This window comes from Mandrillus leucophaeus, unplaced genomic scaffold (assembly GCF_000951045.1).
Source record: "Mandrillus leucophaeus isolate KB7577 unplaced genomic scaffold, Mleu.le_1.0 Scaffold397, whole genome shotgun sequence".
Lineage (NCBI taxonomy): Eukaryota > Metazoa > Chordata > Mammalia > Primates > Cercopithecidae > Mandrillus > Mandrillus leucophaeus.
Genome location: NW_012104220.1, coordinates 1,066,899 through 1,076,179, shown reverse-complemented (window position 1 = coordinate 1,076,179; position 9,281 = coordinate 1,066,899).

Here is a 9,281-nt window from a genome sequence, read left to right as displayed (position 1 = left end):
AAAATAAATCTTCAGTTAAAAAAAAAGTGCCTGAACTTGCATCATCCAATGACTGTACTTTTAACCATGACCCCATACTACCCCCTCACACTGAACCAATATATTTATTTTATGGCCCATTTCAAAGTCATGGCATACAGTTGGAAAAATAGTGAATTAGAATGTATCCAGGGGAGGATGACATAATTGATAAATACATTTAAATCTACATCATTTGGTGAATGACTAAAAGAACTGATAGTCTTTAGTCAGGAGTGATTTGCATCTTTATTTTAATATTTGAAGAGTTTTTGCAGGGTGAGAGTAGACATTTAGAGTTGACTTTGGTCACTCAGAAGATAGGGTGAATTCCATAGACAAGACAGGTCTATTGGAGGCAGAAAGTATTTTTTTTAGCTTAACAAATAATTTTCTAATCATTCAATCTGTCTAAAATATAGTGGGTCCACTCATGAGGTAATGAGTTTTCCTTTCATTCAAGCATTAATTTTTGATCATCAAACCAAAGGTAAGGGACTTTTCTACACTACAGTCATGAGTGAACAGAGCACACAAATCCTAGGCCCTCGTGGAATTTCCATTCTAGCTGAGACAGATAATAAATATAATTAAGTATGTGTGTATAATGTAATATAAGCATACATAAATAAATATTGCTACACTGAAAAATTAAGATAAAAAGGTGATAGGGAATTGGAGGGACTGACAATTTATGAAGAGTTTAAGAAAAACTTTTTGCTAAGATAACATTTTTGCAGAATCCTTAAAAAAGTTAGGTACAGGGCCTTGTGTTATTAGGAAGGAAAGTACTACAGGCTAAAGGAAGAGCAAAGACCTTGAGGTATATGTGTGCTCAGTGGATCTGAGGAATATCAAGTGTCAGTAGTTGAGGAATATCAAGTATCAGTCGCTGAATTTGAATAACCAAAAGAGAAAGTAGTAGAAGATGAGATTAGAGACTTTGGGAGGTGTTGTAGATTACATAGGACATTCCAGGTAAAAAATTTAGAATGACCTAAGTGACAAGAGAAGGAGTTTGAACCAAGGAATGATGAGCTAACTTTTAAAAGAATACCTCTTCCTCTTGTATAGAAAATTGCAGAACCCCAGGCTAATTAGGACACTATTGTGCCACTAGAGGTAATCCAAGTAGCCTTAGATCATAACATATTTGGGATGTGATCAAAGAAATTCACTGCTTCATGTCTTATCATTGGATTAGAGTGCTTCTAAGATCTCTTCTCACTTTGGGATCTGTGATCCTGTATTTCATTTTACATTTTAACTTCTTTCCAGTGCTAAAAGTTCATGTATACAGTTTATAATGATTTTAGGAGAATAAATGTAGCATTAATGGTAGCTGAACAAAAAGAAGACTCTTAAAGATGAGTTTTGTATATTGTAATTCAATGTATGTGAAAGGACAAAAGTTGCTTGAAATAATTACCTACTAATATATAATTCAAAAGTGGTCAAGTCTCTGGAAGTATTTAAATCCATCTCTTTAGTTACTATGACTAAGGCTATGCACCTACTCTCTACTGAATAAGAAAAAAGGCTAAACTCTTTTGGAACACTGTGTAGTTTAAAAATATGTTTTAACACAAAAATAATTTTTAGAGTTGTCAATAGAAAGCATCAAACAGATTAGATAAACTCTTAATTTGGTCATTTTTTTTTAATTTTTCTGAGTGTATTGTAGGTATATATATTTATGAGTTATATGAGATATTTTGATACAGGTATGCAACGCGTTATAAACACATCAGGGTAAATGGTATTCATCACCTCCAGCATTTATCTTTTGTGGTACAAACAATCCAGTTATACCCTTTTAGTTATTTTTAAATGTATAGTTAAATTATTTTTACTATAGTTACCTTGTTGCCCTAGCAAACACTGGGTCTTATTCATTCTAACTACATTTTTGTACATAATAACCATTCCCAATTCCCCTACCACTCCTCCAGTATCCTTCCCAGTCTCTGGTAATCATCCTTGTACTCTCTATTTCCATGAGTTCAATTTTATTGATCCTACAAATAAGTAAGAACATATGAAGTTTATCTTTCTGTGTCTAACTTATTTCACTTAACATAATGAACTCCAATTTCATCCACCTTGTTGCAAATGATGAGATTTCCTCCTCCTCCTCCTCCTCCTCCTCCTCGTTCTTCTTCTTTTTGGCAGAATAGTACTTCATTGTGTATATGTACCACATTTTCCTTACCCATTCATCTGTTGATGGACACTTAGATTGCTTCCAAATCTTACCTATTGTGAATAGTGCTGCAATACACATGGGAGTGCAGGTATCCGATATACTGATTACCTTTCTTTTGAGTACATACCCAACAGTGGGATTGGCAGATTATATGATAGTTCTATTTTTAGTTTTTTGAGGAATCTGCAAACTGTTCTCCATAGTTGTGGTACTAATTTGCATTCTCACCAACAGTGTACAACTGTTCCCTTTTCTCCACATCCTTGCCAGCATTTGTTATTGCCTAACTTTAGGATAAAACCTATTTTAACTGGAGTGAGATATCTCATTGTAGTTTTGATTGGCATCTCTCTTATGGTCAGTGATGTTGAGCACATTTTCATATGCCTGTTTTTCATTTGTATGTCTTCTTTAGAGAAATGTCTATTCAGATCTTTTGTCCATTTTTAATTGGATTATTAGATTTTTTCCTATAGAGTTGTCTGGGCTCTTTATATATTCTGGTTATTAATCCCTTGTCAAATGGGTAGTTTGCAAATATTTTCTCCCATTCTGTGGGTTGTCTCCACTTTGTTGATTGTTTCCTTTACTGTACAGAAGATTTTTAACTTGATGTGATCCCGTATTCCAATTTTTCTTTTGATTTTTGTTTGCTAGTATTTTTTTGGAAATGTTTGCATCAATATTCATCAGTGGCATTGATCTATCATTTTTAAAAATTTGTCTTTGATTTTGGTAGGAGGGTAATGTTGACCTCATAGAATGAGTTTGGAAGTACTTCCTCTTCTATTTTGCAGAATAGTTTGAGTAGTATTTGTATTAGTTCTTTTTAAAATGTTTGGTAGAATTCAGCAGTAAAGTTATTGGGTCCCAGGCTTTTCTTTGCTGGGAGACTTTATACAGCTTCACTCTTTTTGCTTGTTATTGGTCTGTTCAGGTTATGGAATTTTTTCATGGTTCAATATTGATAGGTTGCATGCATCTAGGAATTTATTTATTTCTTCTGGGGGTTCCAATTTATTAGTAGGTAGTTGCTCATAGTAACCACTAATGATCCTTTGAATTTCTGCAGTATCAGTTGGAATGTCTCTTTTTTCATTTCCAATTTTATGTATTTGGGTATTTTCGTTTTTCTTAGTCTGGCTAAAGGTTTGTCAATTTTGTTCAGCTTTTCAAAAAACAACTTTTTGTTTTATGTAGTCTTTCATATTATTTTTTCATTTCAAATTCATTTATTTCTGCATTGATTTTTATTATTTCTTTTCCTTTACTAATTTTGAGTTTGGTCTGTTCTTGTTTTTCTAGTTCTTTAACATGCATTATTAGGTTGTCCATCTGAAGCTTTTCTTCTTTTTTGTGTGGAAAGACTTATAGCTACAAACTTCCCTCTTTGTACTACTTTTGCTATATCCCATAGGTTTTGGTATGCTGTGTTTCTCATTATCATTCGTTTCAAGGAATTTTTCAATTTCCTTCTTAATTTCTTCATGGATACACTGATCATTCAGAATCATATTGTTTAATTTCCATGTGTTCCTATAGTTTTTAAAATCCCTCTTTTTATTGATTTCTAGTTTTATTCCATTGTGGTCAGAGAAGATGCTTGATATTACTTCAATTTTTTTGAATGTCTTAAGATTTGTTTTGTGGCCTAATATAAGGTCTTATAAGACCATCCTCACTGAGGATGATCAATGTGTTGAGGAAAAGAATGTGTATTTTACAGCCATTGGATGAAATGTTCTGTAAATATCTGTTAGGTCCATTTGGTCTATATATCAGATTAAGTCCAATGTTTCTTTGTTGATTTTTTTTGTCTAGAAGCTGTGTCCGATGCTGAAAGCAGGGTGTTAAGCTCCCAAACTGTTATTGTATTAGGTTCTATCTCTCAATAATATTTGCTTTATACCTCTGGTTGCTCCAGTGTTGGCTGCATATATATTTAAAATTGTTATTTCTTCTTGCTGAATTCATCATTTTATCATCATATAGTGATGTTCTTTGCTGCTTCTCACAGCTTTTGTCTTGAAATCTATTTTGTCTGATATAAGCATAGCTATTCCTGTTCTTTTTTGGTTTCCTTTGGCGTGGAATATCTTTTTCCATTTTTAAAAATTTTCACTCCATATGTGCCTTTATAGTGAAGTATATTTCTTGTAGGCAACAGATCATTGGGTCTTTTTTTTAAAAATCCATTCAATCATTGTATGTCTTCTGATTGAAGAATTTAGTCCATTTACATTATATGTTATTATTCATAAGTAAGGACTTACTTCTGCCTTGTTATTATTTGTTTTCAGGTGGCTTTCTGTTCTTCTCTTTCTTCTTTGCTGCTTCTTGTCTTCTTTTTAGTAAATGTGATTTCCTCTGCTGGTAGAATTTATTTTCTTGCTCTTTATTTTTTGTGGGACCATTGTATGTTTTTTGATTTGAAGTTACCATGAGTCTTGCAAATATTACGTTATAACTTGTTATTTTTAGCTGATGACAACTAATAATGTTGACATAAATAAACAAAAAGAAAGAGAGAGAGAGAAAGAAAGAAAAGAAAACAGAAATTCCAAACAATATATTCACCATCCCCCACACTTTTCAACTTTTTGTTGTTTCTATTTATATCTTATTGGTTCATCATTTAGTTTTTCTACTTAAGATCAGAGTAGTTTACATAATATAGCTACAGTTTTATAATATTCTATGTTTTACTGTTTACTTACTATACCAGTGAACTTTGTATATTTGGGTGATTTTTTGTTGCTTATTAACCTCCTTGTCTTTCTGATTGAAATACTTCCATTAGTATTTCTTGTAGGTTAGGTCTGGTGTTGATGAAATTTCTCAGCTTTTGTTTGTCTCGGGAAATATTTTTCCTTTACGTTTGAAGGATATTTTCACCACATACATTATTTCAAGGTAGAAGGTTTTTTCTTTCAGCACTTTAAATATGTCATACCACTTTCTCCTGGCCTGTAAGGCTTCCACTAAAAAGTTTGCCATCAGCTGTATTGGAGCGCCATTGTTACGTTATTTGTTTCTTTTCTCCAGCTGCTTTCAGGATTCTTTCTTTACCCTTGACTTTTGCGAGTTGGATTATTACATGAAATTATATGCCTTCAAGTCCTTTTTTTAAATATCTGTAGCGGCATTTATAAACATCTTTATCTAATTGTAGGTATTCATAAGTCTTCTAAAAATGTGACATGACATGATGACAGATTTTTTGCAAGTGTGTAGAGTTTGCAATTTTATGTTTTTACTTATTTTCATGTCCATGTGATCTTCAGAGCAATACTATAAATTAGGTATGGCAGCTAACAGTACTATCAGTTTTAGAAGAGGTTTTAGACATCCCTTTTTAAAATAATTTTAAAGTTTCTTTGCATATTCTTTTTTGTATTATGAACGTGTGAACTTCTTTAGATTAAGGGCTGTATCTAGATAGTCTTTCATAGCCTTCTTAGTACTAGAGAACACGTTTTAGGGACTAACTACATACTGTTTAATAGTTGCCTAGGAAATCTGAGCTTCTCTCTTGCTGCCAGCCTCTTTTCCAATGACATTAGAAACTCACTACTCACATTTATTACTCTGTGTTTTCCTCGCTGGGATTCCTAGAAATTGGCAGCAAATACACAAGGAAACAAACATAGTGAGTCTTTTGCCACCTGAGAAAGGGCAGATGGGTTAGCTTATAGGGGAAAATTTCTCACATCAGAGAGTATTTCATTATCATGAAGGGTGGTTTGCTTATCTTAATAGTTGTGTGGATTCAATTGAGCATTTAAAGTCCACTCATAAATTTAACTAATTCATTTATTTTTTAAGGTCAATGTACAATGGTAGCCAAACCCCCAAAATTACTTATTACAGGTTCTTCTACAAAAGCTTATATTCAAGTTAGGGAAACAAAATCTGTGCACATGAAAGTTGTGAATGCAACTTCAAAAGAGTGGAGGAAGAAGACATCAGGCTAGGCATGAGTTGTGTAAAAGTGGATAACTCACTCAAAATTTATTAACAAGAAGCACATAACTAAGAAAGCTTCAGATAAGTACAGGCTTTCCCAAGGTTATAGATATCTGTGCATTTTGAGAGCAGAAGAGGAATAGGGAGGTGTTGGAGAAGAATATGAATATTGGAGCAAAAGAATTTCAAAATTGAAAAGTGCTTGGATTTTTATGACATTATGCAGAAGAAAGCATGTTTTCTTCCAAGAAGAGAGAATAGACTACAAATAAGAACATTCCTCTACTTAGTCTAAATGAAAATTGTCCCTTGCTCCTTGAAAACGCTTAATGTGAACCTATGACTTTATAATACAGTCATACATTGCTTAACAATGAGGATACCTTCTGAGAAATGTGTAATTAAGCAATTTTGTCATTGGATCAACACCATAAAGTATACTTACACACACCTAGATGAAATAGCCTAATATGTACCTAGGATATATGGTGTAGTCTATTTCTCCAAGGATACAAACTGGTACAACATTTTGCTGCACTGAACACGTAGTCGATTGGGACACATAGTATTTGTGTACCTAAACATATCTAAACACAGAAAAGGTACAATAAAATATTGTATTATAGTCATATGCAGTCCATCATTGACAGAAGTATCATTATATAGTGCATGACTATATATGAAACTATTAATGCCATTATTGTGTATATTCTCTTATGATTTTTTAATCTTCCCCAATTTAAATATTTTAATTTAAAAGTAAACTTTACTGTCGAAAATGCAAACTTGGGGAGGACAGAAAGATCACACACAAGGCTGCCACTTCACACCTGGAGGGTTGCATGGTGGCGGGGCAGAGGCGATCCTCACTTCCCAGATGGTGCTGGCCAGACAGAGGCGCTCCTCTCTTAGATTTTTAAAGAACTGTTCGATTTAACAACCAAACAATTCTATTCACAACCCATACTTCTCATACGTATTATCTTACTAAAAAAATTTGCATTACTAGGTGGATCTGCTATTTTACTTAGTATAGTACAGTCTGCTACTTTTTTTTCAAGAGACATAACCTTATTTACTGAACTTCAAAAATAAATTTAACCTCTGTAGATAGCTTCAACACATCTAAGTGTGATTAGGTTGAGGCAGATGGGATGAGATGGAAAAGACTCATCAGATAAAAGCTTACTTCTCACTCACATTTTGCCTTCATCATTTTTCTTTCCTTAATGAATCCACAGAACCCCTGCTGCATTCAGGAAAACTTTAAAAAATACCATATGTTTCTGATAACCCTAGTAACCTTCTTAGTACTTTTAACCTTTTTTCCTTTTAACTTTACTGCAACACTTGAAGTACATTAGTACACTATCTAGCTGATGCCTTCTGTATCTAAATCACAATTTCAACACCTCAGCTCATTCTCAATGAAGAACTTTATGAAGAAATAAAAATTTAGATTATGAAATTCTTTCATCAGTGCCAGAAAGGAAGTTAATGTGCAGAATGCTTTTTTTTCCTCCTAACATATACATAATATTGCTGGAACTGACAAGAAGACACAATGTTGTATATATGCCAGCTAAATATGAATGTGGTTTTGAAAGTTTGCTACCTTTCCCAGGCTGTCTAAAATGACTTCTGCTATTTCTGTAGGTAGGTCACACATTAGTGCATTTTACTTTCAGATGTGTAAAAAAATTATGCATGAACAAATCCTCTAGGTTATAGATAATGTAACATAACGATTGGAAGATAGTATATTTTAAATTGATAATGAGAATATTTCCTTTTCAAACAAACTCTTCAACCATCCTGTTTCACACTGCTGATAGAGGACAATTCTAGACCAGAGAATATTCAACTAAGTGAATATGTCTTTTCTTGGCCTCCAATATTTTTCCAGTAAATATTCAGTCCATCAAGAAGTGTTTTTAAAACAGCTAGTTATCACCCAGCACTGTGCTAGGTAATGGGAAATATATCTAGGGCACTTAGAATCTAGCTGAGAAGACTACTGAATAATTCAAAATGGCATATAACCAAATTGGTGGTGAGTGACACAAACATCATGAATTTTCTAGAGTTTAGCAATTTTATATTCCCCTCCCCCATTGGAAGGAGAAAAGAAACTAAAATTCCATGAGCTGTGATGACCTTCCCAAAGTCACACCTAATTAGGGGTAGATGTACACCCAGAATCCACTATCTTTTTTTCTAAACGATTGCAGAATGTTTATCTCTAAAATCCAAGGAAAGAATATGTAGGTAGTGTCTGAGTTAGTTGGAAATACAAACATAAAGGAGCAGAGAACTGAAATCAAGTACTTGTATTGATTACTAAAAACTAGAAATGGCGCTTTATTTATGAATACTTTCCAAGTTTTTGTGACTACATGATGCAGGGTATTTGAGAATTAATGCATTTATTATATATGCTGTGTTCATAATTGATGTTATAATGCACTTGTAGCTTTTCACCTGAATGTGTACGAAATTGAGGGAGAAAACAAGTCTGTCGTTTTTAAAGCGCCTTCACTTATCATCTTACAAATTTATCTCTGTATTTCTGTTTCTCTTAACCTTTGGAAAAGTAATCTTGCATATCAGTTATCTATGTTATAAGGAAATTTGTTCTCCTTTATTTTGTCCTTTCATTTCCACATGGCGTATTCAATTTCAGAGTGATCAAATAGTTCTGTAATAATATTCTTATAATTTCTGATGCTTGGTTTTACTTTTTCATATGGCACCACAATACCAAAATTACTTTCATGTAAAGTGCTCTTCATTGACATACTTAATTTAATAACCACATATTGGTGCAAGTTGAACATGTTAATTGTTACATGTTTAATTTAACAGCCGCCTTGAAATATAAAATACTTTCAATACATGTTGTTTATTCTTTTTCAGCCAGAGTTCTGAGTCAATACTCTGATTAGTTTACTTTACATCGTAACTTACAGATTGGCATTTATTTAGCATAACACATATATATTTGGATTTATTATTATCTACTTCATCAAAATATATTTAAAGACGCTCCTTATAACATATTTTATGTTCAATTTTATACTATATTATTATG